General features: G+C 44.6%; 1 long non-coding RNA gene across 7 annotated transcripts in view; it reads left to right on the top strand.

The window, feature by feature from the left end:
* The window catches only part of LOC308595868, an 85,262-nt gene that overhangs the window by 6,203 nt on the left and 56,532 nt on the right, over positions 1–22,527 (top strand). For 6 of the 7 annotated variants that reach the window (XR_014012149.1, XR_014012150.1, XR_014012151.1 and 3 more), the window contains exon 2: positions 16,385–16,454. This is a non-coding gene — a long non-coding RNA (uncharacterized lncRNA). Of the gene's footprint in view, positions 1–16,384; positions 16,455–19,836; positions 22,444–22,527 lie in introns of those variants that run through there. The other variant, XR_014012155.1, reaches the window with a different exon arrangement.

Raw genomic sequence — 22,527 nt, 5'->3', positions numbered from 1 at the left:
GCTGCAGTGAGCTGTTTGCCAACGGATTTGAAAGCTACAGTGGGGGGAGAAAAAGCCCAAGGCCATCAGGCAAACAAAAAGTTTGGGAGAGAGAGCACATTTGGAATCTGAGAATTCTGCCTCCTCCTCGCTTCTGATCTCTCACTTTCCTTTTGGAAGCTGCCTTTGCTTTCTACAGAAACTGGGCCCAAGCTAGCCCAGTAGAGGGGGCTCATGGGACCAAATCTGTGGCAGGCAACTTCTGCGCCGGGTTGCTGAAATGCTCCATTTTCTTTCCAAGTGATGGGCTAATCTGCGGCAGTTCACACAAGACGCATGGCTTTGTGCTGTGGAGACTGGTTGTCTGAACAGACTGTCGTGAGCAAAAATATATCGCAAGTTGGCAGCGCCATCACAGCCTGTCTGGAATTGGACTGAGCCAAGGCACAGAACAAATTGCACCTTATCCCTTGTGCATTGTGATTCGGGCAGCTTTAGAGATGTGGGTAAAGCAAGCTGGACCAAAATGGGGAAACGTCTGCTACATGTAGGCAAGTCTAGTGAACTGGCCTTCACACAACCCGTTTGGTCTTTGATTTCAGACCCCCACTGCCCCAGTGCTGTTTGAACTGGCTGTTTGACTGCGCATGTCTTGCACCTCCAGTCTGATCCTGAGCATTTGGTGTGCAGCAGGGAGTCAGCTGCAGGTGGCGGGCTTTGGAGTACCAGTGAAGGGCAGCCAATTGCCAATTATTTAGCTTATTATTACAATGCCCTCCCCTAAAATCACCATGGCAACTCGCTTTGGATTGCCTGGCTCAAGCGCCAACATTTCATGGTCCTTTTCTGATCAAAGGAAGCTGTCTTCTACCAAGTCAGAACATGGGTCCATCTACCTTGATATTGTATATAGTGACTAGCAACAGCTCTCCAGGGTTTTAGGCATGGGAGCATTCCAAGTCATCTGTGGAGATGCTTGGGATTGAACGTGCAACCTTCTACATGCAAAGCAGATGCTCTACCACGGCACTATAGTCATTTCCTAAATACAACTCTTTGAGGTTGCAAGGGCAGGCTGATAGTCTTGGAACCAACCAATGTGTTGAATAAACCAAAACACACACACCCCGTATTCATAGAATTGTTGAACTGTAGAGTTGGAAGAGACCCCAAGGGTTGAGTCCAACCCACTGCAATGCAAGAATCTAAACTAAAGTATTCCTGACAGATGGCCATCTAATCTCTGCTTAAAAACCTCAAATGAAGGAAAGTCTGCAACCTCCCTAGGGAGTCTGTTCCACTGTCAAACAGCTCTTACTGTCAAAAAGTTCTTCCTGATGTTTGGTCAGTCTCATGCAATTTGAAGCCATTTATTTGTGCCTTACTCTCCAGAGCAGGAGAAAACAAGCTTGCTCCATCTTATATCTGATAGCCCTTCAGATATTTGAAGATGGCTATCATATCTCTGTTTCCTCTTTTCCAGACTAAACAGAGCCAACTCCCTCAACTGTTCCTCATAAGGTTTGGCTTCCATACCCTTGATCCTATTGGCTGCCCTCCTCTGCACACGTTCCAGTTTGTCAATATCCTTCTTAAATTATGGACTGGACACAGTATTCCAGGTGTGGTCTGGCCAAGGCAGAATAGAGCAGTGCTATTACTTCCCTTGATTGGAACACTATACTTCTGCTGATGAAGCCTAGAATAGCATTAGCTGTTTTTGCTGCTGCATCACATTGTTGACTCTTGTTAAGCTTGTGATCTACTAACACCCCTAGATCCTTTTCACATGTACTGCTAGTAAGCCAGATGACCCCATCCTATATTTGTGTATCTGATTCTTCCTTCCTAAGTGCAAAACCATATTTGAAGTTGGCTACTATATCTCCCCTCAGTGTCAAACAAACAAGATGAATTTTAACAAGGAGAAATGTAAAGTATTGCACTTGGGCAAAAAAAATGAGAGGCACAAATACAAGATGGGCGACACCTGGCTTGAGAGCAGTACATGTGAAAAGGATCTAGGAGTCTTGGTTGGCCAACAGTGTGACGCGGCAGCTAAAAAAGCCAATGCAATTCTGGGCTGCATCAATAGGAGTATAGCATCTAGATCAAGGGAAGTAATAGTGCCACTGTATTCTGCTCTGGTCAGACCTCACCTGGAGTACTGTGTCCAGTTCTGGGCACCACAATTCAAGAAGGACACTGACAAACTGGAACGTGTCCAGAGGAGGGCAACCAAAATGGTCAAAGGCCTGGAAACGATGCCTTATGAGGAACGGCTAAGGGAGCTGGGCATGTTTAGCCTGGAGAAGAGGAGGTTAAGGAGTGATATGATAGCCATGTTCAAATATATAAAAGGATGTCACATAGAGGAGGGAGAAAGGTTGTTTTCTGCTGCTCCAGAGAAGAGGACACGGAGCAATGGATCCAAACTACAAGAAAGAAGATTCCACCTAAACATTAGGAAGAACTTCCTGACAGTAAGAGCTGTTCGACAGTGGAATTTGCTGCCAAGGAGTGTGGTGGAGTCTCCTTCTTTGGAGGTCTTTAAGCAGAGGCTTGACAACCATATGTCAGGAGTGCTCTGATGGTGTTTCCTGCTTGGCAGGGGGTTGGACTCGATGGCCCTTGTGGTCTCTTCCAACTCTATGATTGTATGATTCTATGATTCCTCTTCTCCAAGCTAAACATACCCAGCTCCTTCAACCGTTCCTCATAAGGCTTGTTTTCCAGACCCTGGATCATCTTGGTTGCCCTCCTCTGCACATGTTCCAGCTTGTCAACATCCTTCTAAAAATTGTGGCACCCAGAACTGGACACAGCATTCCAGGTGTGGTCTGACCATTCTCAGAGGCTTAAGCCATCTCTAATTCTGCATCTTTCATTAGATATATGGTACCTTCTGCATTGAACTTTGTACTGGAACATCACCATACAAATGTACTTGTTTGGCCAACAGCATTTAACCCTTAGAACATAGAATGCTGCCTTATTCCAGACTGTTTGCTCATCTAGTCCAGTAATTGTCTGCTATTCCTACTGGCAGAAACTCTTCAGGGCATTTCACATCACATGTTACACAGGAATACAAGTCAGACGCCACTCGTCTAGCTAGCTCAGTGTTGGCTACAATGGCCAGAAATGGCTCTCATTGGTTCCAGACAGTCCCAGCCCAAAGTGGAGGTGCTGGGCACTTGAACCTGGGACATTCCGCATGCAAGTCCTACCACTAAGCTGTGGTCCTTCCTGAAATATGCCCACTGAGTTCAACCAGCTTGATTCCCAAGTAAATGTATTTAGGATTGAAAACCTGAATTTTCTTCCCCCACCCCCACAATATACTTCACTATTGGTGTGTGTGTGGGGGGGATCAGTCCTCTGGACTCTCAAGCAACTGCTATCCAGGATTGTAAACTAAGTTGATGGGGAAAGCTCAAAGGGGCCAGGTGGAGAACTGCAAACTTCTTTTCTGGGAGGGCTCCTGCCCCCAGCGCACAGTTATCAGATATAACTTTCCCCCTCATGCTAGGAGGTGCCTTCTCTACTCTGTCTCTGCCTTTCACTTCTTGATCTCTCTGCTCCGCACAATCACATCTTATTTATTTATTGCATTTATTAGTCGCCCTGTGACAAAAAATTCTCAGGGCGACGAACAACATGAAAATAATTCAACACTCCAAAAAAAAATAAATAAATGCAATAAAAACACCGATCATATAACAGCACGGAATACAACACAGCCACAAATAACAGACCAGAGATTAAAACAAATTCAGCCAAAGTCATAACATCAAAAGAATAAATACCATGAAAAAAATCACAATGGGATAGTATTATTATCTATTTTAATTATGGATGTGTACATTTTAATGTTCTGATGGGTTTGTTTTATTATCCATTTTAATTATGGATGATTATTGTTTGTGTTAACTGGTTTTTATACTTTGTAATCTGCTTGGAAGCCTCTTTTGTATCAAGCAGTATATAAATTAATTAATAACAATAGTAAGTAATAATCTTTATGGGGTTTAAAGCACAACATTGTACCATTGTGAATGCTAACAGTAAGCTGTTAAAACTGTAAACCTGTTAAGCAACACATTTTTAAAGGCCTTGGATTTCATTTTTTTCTTAAAAAGGGTTTTCACCCGGCATCAAAGAAATAGAAAAGTATATGCCTGGTATATACTCTTGGGGGAAGTGTTCCATAACCAGAGAGCCACCACCAAACAGCTCCACTCCTTCATGGTCACCCTCCATAGCCCGGCTTGACAGGACACTCAGATGAGGGCCTCAAATGAACAGATGACCACAGGGCCATAGAATAAGAGCTGATCCTTCAGGTGCCCGGCTCCCAAGCTGAGATTTACAACCTGCCCTTTGAAGTGAGCCCAGACATGGACTGGGAACCAATGACGATGACAAAAGCATTGATGTGTGATAGGGATGGGGGACTTCAGTCCTGGGTATAGGTATAGGTATAGGTATCTTTATTTGGCCATTGGGACTTTCCCTAAGCCCCCCCACCCCATCTCTAGTGCTGCTCTGTGCTCTCCTCAAGTGCCTTTGCCTGACCGGAATGTGTCCTTGAACCGTAACCATGTCTCTTGCTCACCTGGGTAAAGGAGGGAAGGGTGTTGGTGTGCAGCAACCCTTGACTTTTAAGTGGCTGAGATGTAGTCTACTGTAGAAAGGTAAGAGTTGCACCTGTTGCTCTGTCCACTTTTGCCTCTGGTCTCACCTGTCACTGGCCTGTGGCCCCCAGAAAGTTCCTTGTGATGGAATGCGGCCCTTGGATTGAAAGTGATTCCTTACCCCTGGTGTAATTTGTTTGTACTGGTGGGAAGTTTCTAAGCACAATAGGAGAAGAATTGTATATGCCTCAGCTCCTTGGATGAAGAGGACAACATAAAAAATAAACAAATGTGCAGTGTGTGTGTGTGTGTGTGTATGTATGTATGTATGTATGTATGTATGTATGTATATAATCTTATGCCTGTAATTGTGTACTTCAGAGTAGACCCCATTGGACTCAATGGAACCTCTTCATCAGAAAGTGTGTGTAGGATTGCAGACGTAACTTTGACGCTAAGAACCAGCCACAGTTCTGCAGTGCATCTGAACTCAGAGAACTGTGGTTTGTTCTTACTGGGGGTGGTTGAAGAATTTGATAAATTCCAGTAGAACAGACGTGATTTGTACCTTCCAGACTTACTTACCCATTGTTTTCCATTCTTCCTGAATGTTCTGATGCACTTCTTGACTCTTCATTTTCAGGTAATAGGCTTAAAAGTACATAGTAAGTGCAAATTTTCATATAGATTCCCCACCTTAAATTGCAGATCAATACAGAAACTTGTTGGGACAGAGTAATGTTCATGGGGAAGTCACACAGTTTGGACATAGAACTAGGGATGGAGGAATCAACCTCAGTTTTACTCAGAGTAGACCCATGGAAATAATGGACCTAACTTAGTCATGTTCATTACTTTCATTGTGTCTACTTAGTTGACTACCATCCAAAGTTTGTTACAACAAACTAGAATCAAGCTGTGGTTTCAGATCCTCTGTTGCTGTAGAACTTTAGAATCATAAAGTTTGGATGCTACAAGGAACCATGGTTTGTTCTTAAACTGAAAGCTTTCGTTCTTTAAATGCAAGAGAAGAGGGTAGGAGGGGGGCGGCATGTCGTGCAATTCTCAGGTAAACCATGACTCATTCGCAAGAGCGTAAACCCCTTTTTTTTTTTTGCATGTGATTGTCTGAACCAGAGTCTTGCAGACTTTTCAGAGGACTTCTCTGTCATTGTTTCTCCTGTTTCTAATTTCCTTTGTCACGCATTTTTGGTGAGCTGTCTGCAGACCTTAGAAAAGCAGGATAGTCATGTTTTAAACAGCAACATGTCTGTGTTGTTAATGCGTGTACGCTGATACACACTAAGTGCATCTGGGCAGAAAAACCGCACACAACAAGTTTCAGCTCTCATTTAGAAACTGCCAAGTTACAACAAACAGCTGAAGAAAGGAGTGGTGGAGCTTATAATGGCAGCAGCGAGTGACCTCTTACTGCAAAGAAATACAGACAATAACAGTTTACTGAACAGCTGAAAGCTATTCCTAATGAATTGAACAAACTTATCCTGAAGGGGGAGAGTTAAGAGAGCTCATGAAAAACATGGCTCTGAGAAATTACAGTGAACAACTAAACTTTAAAACACTACCAATTTTCTAAATGGCCTTTTCACATGCATTCGCAATCGCTACTCCTCTCTCACATGCTTACGGGGAATCAAAGGAGATGTTTCTTGTTCTTTGGGATAAATGATAATTTTGAGTCTCAAGCAAACAAAGCAATTGGGGGTAATGACACCACACCCCCGCCACACCTACGTGCTCTCTCGAAATTAGAATAATAGGGTTCATCTTATCCGTCTTGCCTTGGAAGCGAGCCCTGTTCAGCAAATTTGCGTTCGGCAGTGCGCTATTCTTCTCTTCTCTGAGTAGTTCAAAAGAAGGGCTTTTTTCCACAGAGAAATGGCAACCAGATTGGCCTCCCCCCCTCTCCAAGAGCCTCTTCTCTGCAATGATTCCTTTCATCCAGAACTGGCCTATGCAACTTAATTACTCATCACAATACTTATATTCCGTCTTTCCTTGTGCAGTTCCAAAGCAGATAACTGAAATAATGAAAGACAGCAGAAGCAAACCAAGCCAACACAATTTTAAACAGGGTGTGTGTGTGTGTGTGTGTGCGCGCGCGCGCAAAGGTGAGCAGTAAAGTCCAGCCTCTGCAAGCCAACTGCTGAACTATAATGGATCATTTGGGAGAGTGAGGTGGCTGTTTCAGGTAGTGAATGCTGGGGGCTTCCTCTTCTGTTGAGACTTACAGCTCACAGAGGAAGTGGGCAAGTCTAGTGTCTTCCAGGCAAGCACAAAAGCAAGGTCTTTCTAAGTAGAATTCAGGACCCTGGGCAGCACCCAGTGGGACCTGGTGCTTGAGTCCTGCTTGCCTCACCAGGACAGAGAATCTTCTGAGGCCTTACAGAGGCACGCAAACCCTTTTCTGCATTGAGTCTCAACTCCATGAAGTAAGCCAGTTGTGTGTTTTTTTTTTTAAGGGTTCTTGCCTGCTTCTGTATCCTTTGACTTCTGTGAATACTGATAGATTCAGGGGTTGCTGGGGATTTGTCCCCTGAGTCCAAGGATGGTGGCATGGCTGTGTTCTCCAGCTAGAGGAGCACAGGAGAAGCTACTGAAGACTCTGTCATCGGGAATGTTCCCTAGACCTTTGAGTCCTTCTCAGAGTCTTGTTGGACCCCAGGATCAGGCCACTAGGAGATGGCTCCTACGCCTCCCACTCCCATTTTATGCAGTGACATGCATGCATCAAAAAGAAAGATTTATAGAGCCTTGAATCAACTGCCTTGCATTGGCGAGCTGTGTCCAACCTATTTAGAGGGAGTAGTGTTAATTCTGGTTAAGAGGGAACTCTGGTTGGCATTGGTGTATTGCTTAACTATGATGAAAGGGAGGAGATGTAGAACGTCATAAATCTCTGATCTGCTCCTGATCTTCTTACTGTGCCTACTGTTCAATTCATATTGGCCTGGTGACACAGTGTGATGGAGTCAAATTCTTTTACTTACAGGATGGCCAGACAGACAGGAAGAAGAATTGCTGGGGGAAGTGTCTTGTGATTGTTGTGACCACATTGTATCTCACACTCAACAGGTTGATTCCCCACCCCCTTTGGTCGAGAGTTACTCTTTCTTTGGTAATTATGTTTAGTGAATAAATTGCCTTTCATGTTAACTGCTGAGTTCCATTTTAAGTGCACGTTCCCATTTTCTGGCGTATCAAAGAGAATCTGTTGATTTTAATTGGGCTCTCCTTAGGCTCATGATCTGGCTTGCCAGACCAGGCTTTCAGAGCTCTCTTACCTGTAGTAAAAAGGGCTATGAAGCATGTGGTTCTAGCTGAAATTGTTCCACTAAGCCTTTCCAACAGCTAGGACTGTGCCTTGGCAGGAAAACCTAGTAGTTCCATGAGACCCAGTTTTTGGCAAATGGAGCCACGGATTTTCAAGGATCCATTGTGTTTTGTGTTGTGTTTGAACAAAGATGGGGATTTATTTGGCAGTTTCATTCAATTCCACGTTCCTGTGAAATTTCAGTTAAGGGGGTGCTTTATTTTGTATTATTATTGGCAAACTGTTAACATCACCATCGATTGTGAAATGCTCTTTATAAAAACCCAACAAAAGCACACCAAAATATGCACGGCTGGCTGGAAATATTTTGCTGCAGAAGCAGAAAATCAAAATGGCACCTCCCCAACTGATTGATATGGAGCAGTAACATTATTTGAAATAAAATTGTGGGTGCAATAATGATTCTGTGCTGTGCGGTCATGCTCATTGTCATTCCACACCAACCTTTGCTTGTTAATCTCATTGTTTACTCTGGGGACAGTGACTCTGGACTTCCAGATGATGTTTGACTCCAAATCCCATCAGCCCTAACCAGCATGGCCAACAGTCAGGAATGATGAAATTTGGTGTCCAACATTATGCATCAATTATTACAAGGAGCTTCCCATTTGATTTGGACAGTGGCTGTAGAAGCCAGTTTTGAGAAAGTGAACAGTCTGGTTGTTAAGAGCCCAGTGCATTGATTTTTAAAATCTTGCATTACCTGTAATTGTGATGGCCAATGCTTTCCAACTTGCCAAAAACCACAGGAAGGGAAAGTGCTGTTGTGCTAAAGTCCTGCTTGCAGATTTCCCCCAGGCACCTGGTTGGCTACTGTGAAAACAGGATGCTGGAGTAGATGGGCCATTGTCCTGGTCTTCTTCTGCTCATGGGCCTCATACCAGTGGATGTATGCAAAAGTGGATGTGAACCACTCTCCATATACCACTCTCCATCCAGGCAAGCAAAATTTAGTATCTCAATTCAAGGACACAGGTAAAACCATTAGAGGAGAGCCCAGGGTAAGTGAGGTGTATGGGCATGGAGGCTGTGGGCCTGGGCAGAGTTCCAAGTGGCATAAAGAAATGCTTGAAAGGTCACCTTTAGCTCCTGGTCTTGAGGTTCCTCACCCCTGGTCTACACTGACTATCCTGTGAATTCCAGTTACTTGGATGCAGATCAGTCCTGCTGCTAGAGAGTCTCAGATCCCACCTGAGTGGAGAGGTGGAACATTGAACCTGCAAGCTGCTACATGCTTTGCCCAGTGGTGTAGCGTGATGGGCCACAGGGTCAGTGGCCCTGGGCACAAAATCGTTAGGGGTGCAAAATTTCAACACCCCATGCTGCCTCAATACAGCTGTGTGCTTCCGTCATTGGGCTCTATTTAAAATGGCTTCTCCATGCGAACCAGGAAGTGACCTCTCTGGACAATGTAATGACCCTTATTTTCTTATTTCTGTGGCTGTGATCTCATGTGTGACGTGGACGCCATTAGGCAGTTTAATTTGCATGCATACTTTGTCTGTTTCCTTCCCTCCCTCCCTCCCTCCAGCCCTGGGTGCTGGCAACCCAGTGGCATAGCGTGGGGGGTGCAGGGGCCCCCGGCCGCACCGGGCGCAACATCTGGGGGGGGGCGCACTCGCACTAACTAATCTAGTGGAAGAGACTCGAGTGCTAAAATCCACGGGTTAGGGGGCGCAAATTACTTGCCTTGCCCTGGGTGCTGACAACCCACGCTACGCCACTGTGGCAACCCACCCTGTGCCACTGGCTCTGCCACTGAGCCACAGACTCCTATTGCCCCTACTTCACCATTAAAGATGTTTAATTGTCCCTGAGGCTTTCTCATCCAGGGCTGACTGATCAACATGGTGGCAGCAGATGAGTGGAGTATAAAATCGAACATCATATTGCTCTGCAAGAAACAAAACCCTTCCACTTTCTAAGTCAGAACTGGTTCCTTCTATGCTGTACTTATCTACTAAAGAAGATGTCAAAGAGATAAATAAATGTATGACTTTCTTTAGGCATCTGAAGGCAACCATGTATTGTTATGCTTTTAATGTCTGGTGTTCTGTGTTGTGGTGGTGGTGGTGGTAGTGTTTCTGTATATTGTGTTGGAGAGTGGCTAGGGGAACCCAGCCAGATGGGCTGGGTGCAAAAAATAGATTAGAATTATGGAACTGTAGAGTTGGAAGAAGAAGAAGAGCATAAAGAAGGCTGATCGCCAAAGAATTGATGCTTGTGAATTATGGTGCTGGAGGAGACTCTTGAGAGTCCCATGGACTGCAAGAAGATCAAACCTATCCATTCTGAAGGAAATCAGCCCTGAGTGCTCACTGGAAGGACAGATCCTGAAGCTGAGACTCCAATACTTTGGCCACCTCAAGAGAAGAGAAGACTCCCTGGAAAAGACCCTGATGTTGGGAAAGATGGAGGGCACAAGGAGAAGGGGACGACAGAGGACGAGATGGTTGGACAGTGTTCTTGAAGCTACCAGCATGAGTTTGACCAAACTGCAGGAGGCAGTGGAAGACAGAAGTGCCTGGCGTGCTCTGGTCCATGGGGTCACGAAGAGTCGGACATGACTGAACGACTAAACAACAACAACAACAAGAAGAATTGGAAGGGACCACAAGCGTCCAACCCCTGCAGTGCAGGAATCTGTTGCCCAACGAAGGGTTTGAACCCACTTCCCTGAGATTCAGAGTCTCATGCTCTGCCGACGAAGCCGTATTATTATAAGTAGCATTTCCTGAGCTGTAGCTCAGTGGAAGAGCCACCTGCCTTGCATGCAAAAGGTCTCATGTTCATTCCCTGGCATTACCAGGTAAAGCTGAGACAGACCACTGCCTGAAATACTGGAGAGATGCTGCCAGTCAGTGCAGACCGCATCAAGCTAAATGGACCAATATTCTGCCTGGGTGTAATGCAGCTTCCTTGTTTTACACTCCGCATTTTAGCAGCCCTTGCTGCGAGGCTATTTCTCCTCCCGTTGATGTATGTCCCCTTTTCCTCGGCTCCGCACCTTTCTAATCTGATTCCACAACTTAAAAATCTTCCGAAAATTATTTCCCTTCAGTGGTGTTCCGAGGTGTTTGTTTGCCTCTTATTTTTTATTATTAATATACATGTAACTGCGGGGGAGAAAAAGCCTGTGCTGATTCATAAAGTAGATATTCTGCTAGAAATCCCACGCTGCTGCCTGCATTTTCATAATTCTAAGTAGAGTGTTTATTTATTGAAATTTGTAACCCACTGAGGGCACATTAATCTCTGGGGGAAGGATGCACGGGGCGGGTGCCTGGTGGGGAGGGAGACGAGCCTAGGTTTGGGAAAGGACAACATGCAGTGGTCTGCAGATAAGAGAGCGCTGATTAAAAGCATGCTCGACGCAACACTTTGGCGATAAAACTGAATCCTCTCTTGGAAATACATCCACTTAAAAGCATAATTCTCCGCATAAGTGGAACGCTTTAGGTCCTCTATCTGCACCCTCTAGATTACTCAAATAAAAGGGGCATTACCAGACTACTAGGGAGTGGGGGCCCTGCTCCTGACCCCATCCCCAAAACTTAGCAGGCTGCCTGGCCAACACCTTTAGATGCCCATGCATGAACTCTGGGGTGGGGACCTTTTTCAGACCAAGGGCCACATTCCCATCTGAGAAACATTCTGGGGGCCACATCCCAATAGTGGGAGGGGCCAGAGGCAAAAGAGGACAGAGCAATGGATGCAAGTTTTCAGATTCTCCAAGTGTCCCTATTTTCCAGGAATTTTTCCAGTCCCGGATTTACAGAAGCCATCCCGGTTTCTGATGTGATCCCAGAACGATCCGCTTTTCCTTAGGCTATCCCTATTTTCATTGGAGAATTGTTGAAAGGTATGGAGTTATTTGACCCCCAAGAGAAGAAAACCTTTAGAAGCCATCTGAAGGCAGCCCTGTATAGGGGAGTTTTTAAAGTTTCATGTTTTGTTATGTTTTTATATATGTTGGAAGCTGCCCAGAGTGCAGCTCTGATGATGATGATGATGATGATGATGATGATGGAACAGGATGTCCCTATTTTCATCAGAGAAATGTTGGAGGGTGTGAGTTTTACCTTTGTACAGTGGGCTAATTTCTGCACATGCTCACACACCCTTCTCTGTCCTCCGTCCAAGCGAGCGAGAGGCATTATCAGAGTTGAAGGACATACTCCAGCCATGCAAAAACACCCAGGGATGGGAAAAAGTAGATCAGGTGAGTGGTGTGGCCAGTCGCCAGTGCAGAAGAGCAGACTTGACCCCCAGCCCTAAGGCTCCCCCCCCCCCAGTTTAAAATGCGGACCCACCCCCAGCTATTCCTATTGCAACCAACCTTCTAACTCTCTCAGCAAACTCTCAGTGAAGTGTTTGCCACTGGAATGGATGCACCAAGGGACTTCTCACATCTAGTGCTTCTGAAAGAAACAAACAAAAAAACCCACCCCTCCATTTAACGGCACCAAGGTTTCTGTAGTTAGCAGTGTGATCCCGTAGAAAACATGAGGCTTCTAACTTTCCACACTGCCCCTGTCAATTAAACAATAAACGGCAGAGTCTAACATATGGACCAGTCTCAGGAGGTAACTCTGGCATGCGTAATTAGCATGATTTGTCACCATGTAAGTTTCAGACTGTACAGTTTAATTAAAACAGGTAATGACAATGGGGCTATATATTCTAATCAGTGAAATATGTCTGCTTTAAAAAGCATAAGGGCTGCATTCTGAATTTGGATTTGTGTCGTTATATCAAGGGCATGTTTGCACAAGAGTTTTTCATGCTCCCAGTTAGTGCACTTTTAAAAATGCAGGGAGCTGTACCAGGGCAAGAGGGCAAGATACTGCGATGGGAGGTATTGTGTAGATCTTTACACCATTTGCAACAACTCTTCAATTCCTGCAGAGCTAGGATAACCTGAGAGTAGGGAGGGGCGAATCTCTCCATTTCGGTTTCTCTGTTTCCCACTTTTCCAGTCTTAACTTCAGTTCTCAACCTTACCACACCCATTTGTGATTTTTTTTTTAGTCCTCCTGAAAATAAGGCTTACTTCTGAGTAAACACATTTAAAGCTGGTCTGTGAGTGTAATTTTAATTTGAGTGAATTGTGGCCAACGTTTCTACACCCAGTTACGTTCATTCAGACCATACTGAAACATAGACATTCAATTACGGCAGGGAAATTTCCTTAACATCTTGAATTTTATGTGCGTGATCTTCCACCATCAACACCTGGGAGTACACAGTTTCTCAAAGGGAGCTGGTGATTTCAGAATCTGATTGGGCGCTGAGTCTCCTTTTTTCACCAAAGTTTTGTGATTCAGGTCTATGCATTCCGTTGAAGGACACAAACACCAAATTCTCTGTGAAGAGAAAGTCTGTGCATGTGAGGGCGATGCATTGCCTTTATGTCGGCAATTTTAAAGCGATAAGTGTGTGGGGATGAGAAGTCCAGTTCTTTTAGCACAGAAAATTTTTATTCCACAGAATGCCTTGTTTTAATAATTATTTTAACAGTGTATTTCACTTGGTTTTGTTTTTTATGTATTTTGCTTTTTGAATGGCTTTGGCTACCCAAATAAACCATAACCATAACACTTCCCATCAACCACATACATAATCAACACAGACACCCAAAACACAGACACACACATAAATGGTGGCACCACACAACACCCAAACTGGACATCCCATGGGACACTTGAAATACACTGAGAAGACACACAACACATGCAACCCCTTCTTTCCTACCCCGGAATCTGATTTCTCTCTTTATTTCTTCTTTATTCTCTTTCCTTCCAGCTGCAAATTCCAGGCCCAAGGCATTTTCCTTTAGCTCCAGAAGTCACAACTGCTCTGATAGCTACCCGTGATGTGTGAAGTATAAATGCTTAGATAGTTACCGCAGATAGGAGTTCTATTACGGAAGTTCAGTCTATCTATCTACAGACTAAATTGTGCTTTGGCAGGGGGAGGATGGAGCAGTCGAGCTAACGTTGTCAATCTTTTCTTCCACTCTCTAATGCCTCGGATGTGATATTTACTGTTGTTCAGATTCCTCTCGTTCTTCTATTTCAGCAAATAAAGTCCGGGAAATGGAATACTCAGTAGGTACATTGTATTGCTGCACATTTCTTTACAGCTGGGATGGCCAAAGAGCCTAACCTTATGAGTAGCACAATAACATCCTTTTAGTTCTCGTATAACCCTGGCTATCAAACTCCTATGGAAGGAGTGGTGCAAGTGCCAGTGGTCTGCCAGAATCTTATTTATTTATTCTATTCTACTCTATTTGCTTTTGTTGTTAAAATGCCTTTCATTTTGTTAATCATTTGTTGAAACCACATCCTTATTCCCACTGGTTTTGATTCTTTCCGTTAATTTTAATTTCCCATCGCTTCCAACGGCAGACTCTTCTGCTGCTAGTAATATCTATGTTTTCCATCCAGCTGGTATAATTTTTTCCCCAGGCCTTCTGCTACTACTTCGAGGGATCAGACTTGTCAAGTTTCAGATGAATGAGATGCAGGGGAAATGTCCCCATCTTACAGGCAGTGGACACATAGACACGCTAACGGAAGCCAGCCTATTAACTGAAATCTACATGGTTACTGTTGTGGTGGTTTAGAGTCAGCTTCCTATCCAAGGATCCAGAAGCAGTTTACCAAACAAAATTACAATACTAAATGTCAAAACCTAGAAAATCACTGTGGTGTAAAAGTTAGTATTTTGGAGTACGGCCTGGGCAACAAGGGTTTGAATACCCACTCAGCCATGAAGCTCACTGGGTGACCAGCCTAACCTAACACACATTGAACATAAAATAGAATCATAGAACTGGAAGGGACCATGAGTCATCTAGTCCAACCCCCTGCAATGCAGGAATCTTTTGCCCAATGTGGGGCTCGAACCCACAACCCTGAGATTAAGAGTCTCATTCTCTACCAGCTGAGCTAAAATGGTTGTTCTGAGGATAAAATGGGTGAGAGAACCATGTGACCACCTTGAGCTTCTTGGAGAAAAAGGTGATATAAATGAAATAAATAAGTATTAAAATACAGTGGTACCTCGGGTTAAGAACTTAATTCGTTCTGGTGGTCTGTTCTTAACCTGAAACTGTTCTTAACCTGAAGCACCACTTTAGCTAATGGGGCCTCTCGCTGCCGCTGCACGATTTCTGTTCTCATCCTGAAGCAAAGTTCTTAACCCGAGGTAATATTTCTGGGTTAGCGGAGTCTGTAACCTGAAGCGTATGTAACCTGAAGCGTATGTAAACCTGAGGTACCACTGTACACATACAGTCTGAATAAAAGCAACATGTTATTGATAATGTTTGGGCAGAACAGTGTATAGAGAGATGCCCCTTCAGTTATCCAGGCCCCAAGTAATTCAGTGTTCCGTAAGTCATCACTAACACCTTGAAATTGGACCCAGAGCTTCTTGGCAGTCAATGCAATTCTTTTAAATCTAATGTCGCTTGGCTCTCTGTGTTGCTCCACTTAGCAGCTTGGCCACCACATTCTGCAGTGGCTGTAGCTTCCATGTTGTCTTCAAGGGCACCCTCATGTAGAGAACAGCACATTTGGGAGGTTACCGGGGGGTGGATTAATGTGGTCAGGCTATCACTGCCCAGGAATGGCAATGTCTGGCAGACCAACCAAAGTTGGCCAAAGGTACTCTCAGCCACGGAGGCAACATGAGCTTCCAGCAACAAAGCTTGATTCAGGAGGGCTCCCCAGCACTTGCTCCTTCATGAGATTCCTGCATTACAAGTCTGCTTAACTCCTCAACATTAGAGCCACCTATTTACAGGGCCCTTGTCTTGTTGAGACTGAATCTGTTATACTGGCCTTCATCCATCCCAGTACAACATCCAGACAATGGCCTAGCATTTGGACAGACTTTCTGGACCCAGACGAAAGAGGGAAATAGAGCTGAATGTCAATACAATGGTACCTCGGATTACATGCGCTTCAGGTTACAGACGCTTCAGGTTACAGACTCCGCTAACCCAGAAATAGTACCTCAGGTTAAGAACTTTGCTTCAGGATGAGAACAGAAATTGTGCTCCGGTGGCGTGGCAGCAGTGGGAGGCCCCATTAGCTGAAGTGGTGCTTCAGGTTAAGAACAGTTTCAGGTTAAGAACGGACCTCCAGAACAAATTAAGTTCGTAAGCCGAGGTACCACTGTAACATGCTGACTGCATTCAACTCCAACCCCCCTGCTGCCATCACCCAGTGACTTCCTGTAGATGTTAAATAGGACAGGGAACAAGATGGAACTGTTTGGTATTCCAAGGCACAAATGGTGTGGAACAGATTGGATGTCCCTCACTGCCATGTTCTAGAACTACCCTTGCAGATAGGAGTGGAACCACTGTAACAACATATCTCCATTTCTCATCCTGCAGAATCTACCTGATAGTTTACCATGGCTGATGGCACCAAAAGCCACTGAAAAAAGCCAAGAAAACCAACAAGGTAAGACTCCATCTGTGTTTTTCCTGGAGAAGATAATTCACCAGTGTGACCAAACCCTAGACTGAAACCAAACTAGAATGGGTCTAGGTCAGCGTTTCCCAAACTTGGATCTCCAGAAGTTTTTGGACTGCGGTTCCCATCATCCCTGACCGCTGGTCCTGCTAGCTAGGGATGGTTGGACTAGTAGTCCAAAAACAGCTGGAGATCCAAGTTTGGGAAACCCTGGTCTAGATAATCCATAGCCTCCAGGAACGGAAGGTGTCCAGCCACCACCCTCTTGAGGACTTTGCCCAGGAAGGGGATATTTGCAATGGGACAGTAGTTGCCATATGACATCTGAGACCAACAGGGAGGTTCTGTTCAGTAGGGGCCACATTAATGCCTCTTTTAGGCCCCACTGTCTGACTAGATGAGCTATATGGACAAATAGACTGACCTGAAATAAAGCATATTTTTATGCTCCATATGGCCCTTCTTGGTGGATGCCATTGTGGGCCATAGCGAGGTCCAACAGAGTAAAATGTGTCAGCAAATTTGGGAGGGAGGGAGATCTGACAAAGAAGTGGCTGTGGTGTATATTGTGGTCTTTCCTTATATATCCCAAGGGATATCATTGTAGTCTGAGCCATCTTACACAGGTATTATCTCTGATAGGCCTACCCGTTCCTCTTTCAGAGGCTTCCTTAACTGCTCAGGTAGGAAAATGTAGATCCACCGGGCCGTCTATTTTGAAGGATATGATAATGTCAGTGACTCCTCAGGTAACTGTGTGCAGTGCATCATTAGATTGCCACCGGTGAAACCCACCTTGGAAATTCTTGGCACGGCACATTAAAATTTATCTCCTCAATCATGAGGGCTGATTTCTTTTGAAAGCGTAAAGCCATAGGCTTCACGCAAGAATCCCGAGAGTGCGATGAATAGCTGTTGGTTCCCATGGCCATGACTCATCTACTACCAGGCCTGAATCCGGATCTGGACATTTTAAAGCACAGGTGGGAAATTGGGAGTGCCACCCCCAACCCAATTTTCTGTGCCCCCTGGCACCTCCTGAAATTGTCTATGCTTTCATCCCATCAGTTTCTTCCTTCCTGTCAATTTTCTCCTTATTTTTCCTAACTTTAACAAATCTTTCCCTGTGTAGGAACATAGGAACACCCCTTATACTGAGTCAGGACATTGCTCCATCTAGTTCAGTATTCTCTGCACTGACTGGCAGCTGCTCTCCAGGATTTCAGAACAATGATGAGGCTGTGTGTTTTATTTGATAAAAATAAATTTTTAACGTTCCCCCTGGTTTTATGACTTGGGGAAAAGAAGTATGTTTTTCCCTGCTGTCTGAGAACAAATAATTGGCAGGCTTCTGCTGTCTGTGTGAAGCACAGAAGGGCTGTACACAATGTTATTCCTACTTTGTGTGTGTGTGTGTGTGTCTACTATGTACTTAGGAAGCTTATTTATGCCTAGTCAGTCCATTGGCCCACCTAGCTCACTAGTGTCTACGTTGACTGACAGCATCTCTCCATGGTTTCAGACTGGATGCATTCCTAACCCTACTTGGAGATGCCATGGGGGATAGCCTGGATAGCTCAGTTGGTTAGTGTGTGGTGCTGGTTACACCAAGGTTGCAGGTTCGATCCCTGTAGGGGCAGGGGGTGGGACTACTAGATGATCCACAGAGGTCCGTTCCAATTCTATGATTGGGGATTGAACCTGAGACCTTCTGCATGCTAAGCAAATGCTCTACCACTGAGCTATAGCCCTTCTATGTGCAGAGCCCCCCCCCATCAACGAAGAAACTGAACCCCACTTGCAGTGTGAACTGGAGCAGCCCAGTCACAGGTTTACGTCCTCATTGAGAACTGGACCTTGAACACAGGTCTTAAATATGAAGGCCACACACCGGGACTTGATGCTTTGTCCTACACATGCCTCCTCTGACAGAATTACTAATCTAGCCATTGAAACGCGGGCTCCCCTTTTGCCGCAGAGTTGCATGATGGGCCATGCCCACCCTGTTGAGAAGGTCACTTTTAATTTAGTTTTTAAAGAGTTGACTTTCAAAGCCTAACAGTGTGTCACAGTTAATGGCATGCTCTTGTCTTAACATCCTTTCGTGTTATAATGTGCAGCAAGAGAGGTTTCCCTTTTTTTCCCTTTTGCCGAGATCAGATGGGACCGGCAATAATAGCAAATAAAAATCCAAATTAAGGGAAAAGAGCAAGTAAATAAATTTTTAATCATATAAAATTTAATACTTATGTTAAGAAAAAGAATATTAAAAGTCATTTTATATAGAGTGAATTTATATTGGAGCTGATTTTTTAAAAGTTGTGCTGCTTTGAGTGATATGATAATCATGCGCTTCTCTCTGACTCCCCTCCTCCACTTGTTCAAGGGGATTGAAATTTATATACGCAATAACCAGCAAAGAATCATAAAGGATCAGACCAGAGGAATCTGTCTCACTCCATTTTTTCCTGTCACTCCCATAGTGATTTTAATATTTTCCTGAAGTCTCCCTGCATTTGCCAGATACTAACATAGTTTTCAAATACAGTTGGCTTAAAAATAAGAGCTAAATGAGGTATGCTTCTTGGTAAACCACAATGCTGCCAAGGTACTACACTGAAAAATGTACTTATATAAAAAAGCAGGTGACTGGAGTCTCCTGTTAGCTGTAAACTTCACAGGTCTATAATTTTGTGTGTTGTGGGCCAGCCCTATCATTAGACAGAGGCAATCACCTCAGGTGGCAAATGCTGGGAGACAATGGAGGCAGCCCCCCTATTTCTCCTGAGCCCCCTGGACATCTTCTGTGTGCCACATGGCCTGTCCTGTACCCCCATAGCTAACCTGCAGTGATGGAGAAGAGCAATGGTGGGCACCATCCAGTTAGTTGCCTATACTGCAGTACGATTTAATTACAGTGGTACCTCAGGTTACAGATGCTTCAGGTTACAGACGCTTCAGGTTACAGACTCTACTAACCCAGAAATAGTACCTCGGGTTAAGAACTTTGCTTCAGGATGAGAACAGAAATTGTGTGGCGGCAGCGGGAGGCCCCATTAGCTAAAGTGGTACCTCAGGTTAAGAACAGTTTCAGGTTAAGAACGGACCTCCAGAACAAATTAAGTTCGTAAGCCGAGGTACCACTGTACCGGTCTAGTTGGCTTCTGGACATGGAATGGAGAGGGATGCCATCTTGTCCTTTGCCTCAGGTAGCAAAATGTCTTGGGCTGGCCCAGTGTGAGACAGTCCAGAGCTTTAAATGTCCAAAGAAACTGACCTAATTGGTTTGGGAAGACAGGGAAATGAGATTTTGTTAAATTATGTGCATTGCCTGTGTCAGTAACTTCATCCCCCTTTTGTTGTCCCACAGACTCTCCAGGAGCAACCCAGGAATCAGTTGCCTTAGGTTTGGTAGAGGATGAGATTCCATCACTAAAACTTGTGGACATCCAGGAAGCTTACTGCTAGAAGATTCAGGACAGATAAACAAGATGTTAACCATGTTCCATAGGTAACTATGGAACTTGCTTCCGAGGAAGACAGTGATGGCTGCCAGTTTAGATGGCTTTAAAAGGGGATTAGACAAATCCATGGAGGAGAGGGCTACTAGCTGTGATGGCTGTGCTTTGCTTCCATAGTCAAAGATAGTAATGCTTCTGAATAGGTTTCCCACAGGTATCTCATTGGCCGCTGTGAGAGAAAATGATGCAGGCCATTGGTTTGATCCAATAGGCTCTTATGTTATTGAGTGCTGAACTAAGTTTCAACTGCCAGTTCATTCAACATGGATGGGGAAGGGGCATTACAGTGGCACCTCGGGTTAAGTACTTAATTTGTTCCGGAGGTCCGTTCTTAACCTGAAACTGTTCTTAACCTGAAGCACCACTTTAGCTAATGGGGCCTCCCGTTGCTGCTGTGCTGCTGGAGCACAATTTCTGTTCTCATCCTGAAGCAAAGTTCTTAACCCGAGGTACTATTTCTGGGTTAGCGGAGTCTGTAACCTGAAGCGTATGTAACCCAAGGTACCACTGTATACTGCCCTTTATCTCAAGCAGGAAAAAATAATAATATTTGGCCAGTTCTGATATACCCTCACTTTGCAGTCAGAGAGGCAGTAAAATTAGGAGATATATTGAGACTTCAGTGGGCCACCATACCTGGATGATGGGCTGAAAATGCAGAGCAGAAAGTTCCCCTTAGAAAATCTTTGGCTTGAATTTGGTTGATGATAGGGTGGTGGGCAGGGAAGGAAGGGGTTTTAAGCTTTCTACTGGCAAATCTAATGGTACAGGGAAGGAAACTCACAAGGAAGTTTCCTAATGAAATTGATCCCTTACATCTAAATTCCACAGTCTTGAAAAATCAGCTGATATGCCCCCCCCCATTTTGTTACCTGCGAATGGGTTGGTGAAGTGTGTGTGTGTGTGTGTGTGTGTGAGAGAGAGAGAGAGAGAGAGAGAGAGAGAGAGAGAGAGAGAGGGGTGGGGGGGAGATTTCAGCTTGACTAGATGGTTGTACAGTCATACCTCGGGTTACAGACGCTTCAGGTCGTGCGTTTTCAGGTTACGGATGCATCAAAATCCAGAAGCACCAGAACAGGTTACTTCTAGGTTTCAGCACTCACACATGCGCAGAAGCGCTAAATTGTGCTTTGCGCATGCGCAGAAGCACCGAATCGCAACCCACGCGTGCGCAGACATGGCGCTGCGGGTTGTGAATGTTGCAGGTTGCGAATGTGCCTCCCGAACGGATCACGTTTGCAACCCGAGCGTCCACTGTATTCATCTTGGTTTGGCCTCAGCTGTGGAGGCCCAGTTTTAAGAACAGTTTAACTCTATGCAGGATTCTGGCCAATCATTATTTTCCTTTGCTTTTAGTATATGCACCCTCAGTAGCAGATATTTTGCAAAACTGGCAAAGCGCATTTGTTAAAACAAAGATTCATTGTAACACACTGCTTTTGGTGTGTGTGTGGGGAGGGGGGAATTCATTAAAAGAATAACGTTGGTGTTTTTTGATCAGATAGGAATACCAGATACATTTCCTTATTTTCAAAGGTTCTAGTTGAATAAAGTAACTGAAGCACAATTCAGTTTAATGGCAGAACATTTCTTTCACCGGCTGCAAAGCATGCATTTATGTGAATGCCTCTCCACTTTCTAACACTGCTTCCGATGACTTTATTTTATGATCACAATATTATTTTATGAACATGAAGGAGGAGGAGGAGGAAGAATTCCCTGATGTTCACCTCTGAGAAGTGGGAAATCCCATAGAAAATCTTGTCGAAAGATCGACAAAAGTAGATTGTGACAGAAGTGAGCATGTGAAACATGTCTGCATTGTTAAATAGGAATATTTTTAAAATCGCATTTGAACCCTGCTCTTTCATAACTAAGGAGTATACTCTTAGCTCAGTTGGTTAGAGCATGGGACTGATAATGCCAAGGTCATGGGTTTGATCCCCATAGGGGTGCATATTCCTGCACTGCGGAGAGTTGAACTAGATGAAGGGACTAGTTGCGGTTCCTTCCATCTCTACGATCCTGTCATTCTACCTGGGAGGCTGTGTGGTTTGTATGCAGAAAGGCCTAAAGTGATCGGAAAGACAGAGGAAGCTACCTTAAACTATGTAGAATATTTGTTCATGGATCCCAGTATGGTTTACCAGAGTAAATGGCAGCAGTTCTCCAAGTTCTCAAGTTGAAATCTTTCCCATCATCTGCTGCTGCTGGAGCCTTTTAACTAGAGATATCAGGGGTTGAACTTGAGTTTTTCTACATAAAAAGCACATGTCTGACCTTTGAGCCAAGGCCCTCACCCTGACAACCTGGTAGCTGCTGTCAATCACAGCAGACGGGGTGGAGGAATCTGTGACCCACCAGAAGTTGATGAATTAGAATTTCCATTATCCTTGACCATTGGGGCTCATTTGAGTTGAAGTCCAACAATACCTGGAAGGATGCAGGTTCTCCACCTTTGAGGTAGAGCATAGTGGCTAGATGGACTGAAGGTCTGATTCAGTGGCAGCCTGTGGTCTGTACACTTTATGAGGCCCTTG

Source organism: Podarcis bocagei, assembly GCF_964188305.1.
Source record: "Podarcis bocagei genome assembly, chromosome: 10".
Lineage (NCBI taxonomy): Eukaryota > Metazoa > Chordata > Lepidosauria > Squamata > Lacertidae > Podarcis > Podarcis bocagei.
This window is presented reverse-complemented; position numbering and strand designations above follow the sequence as displayed.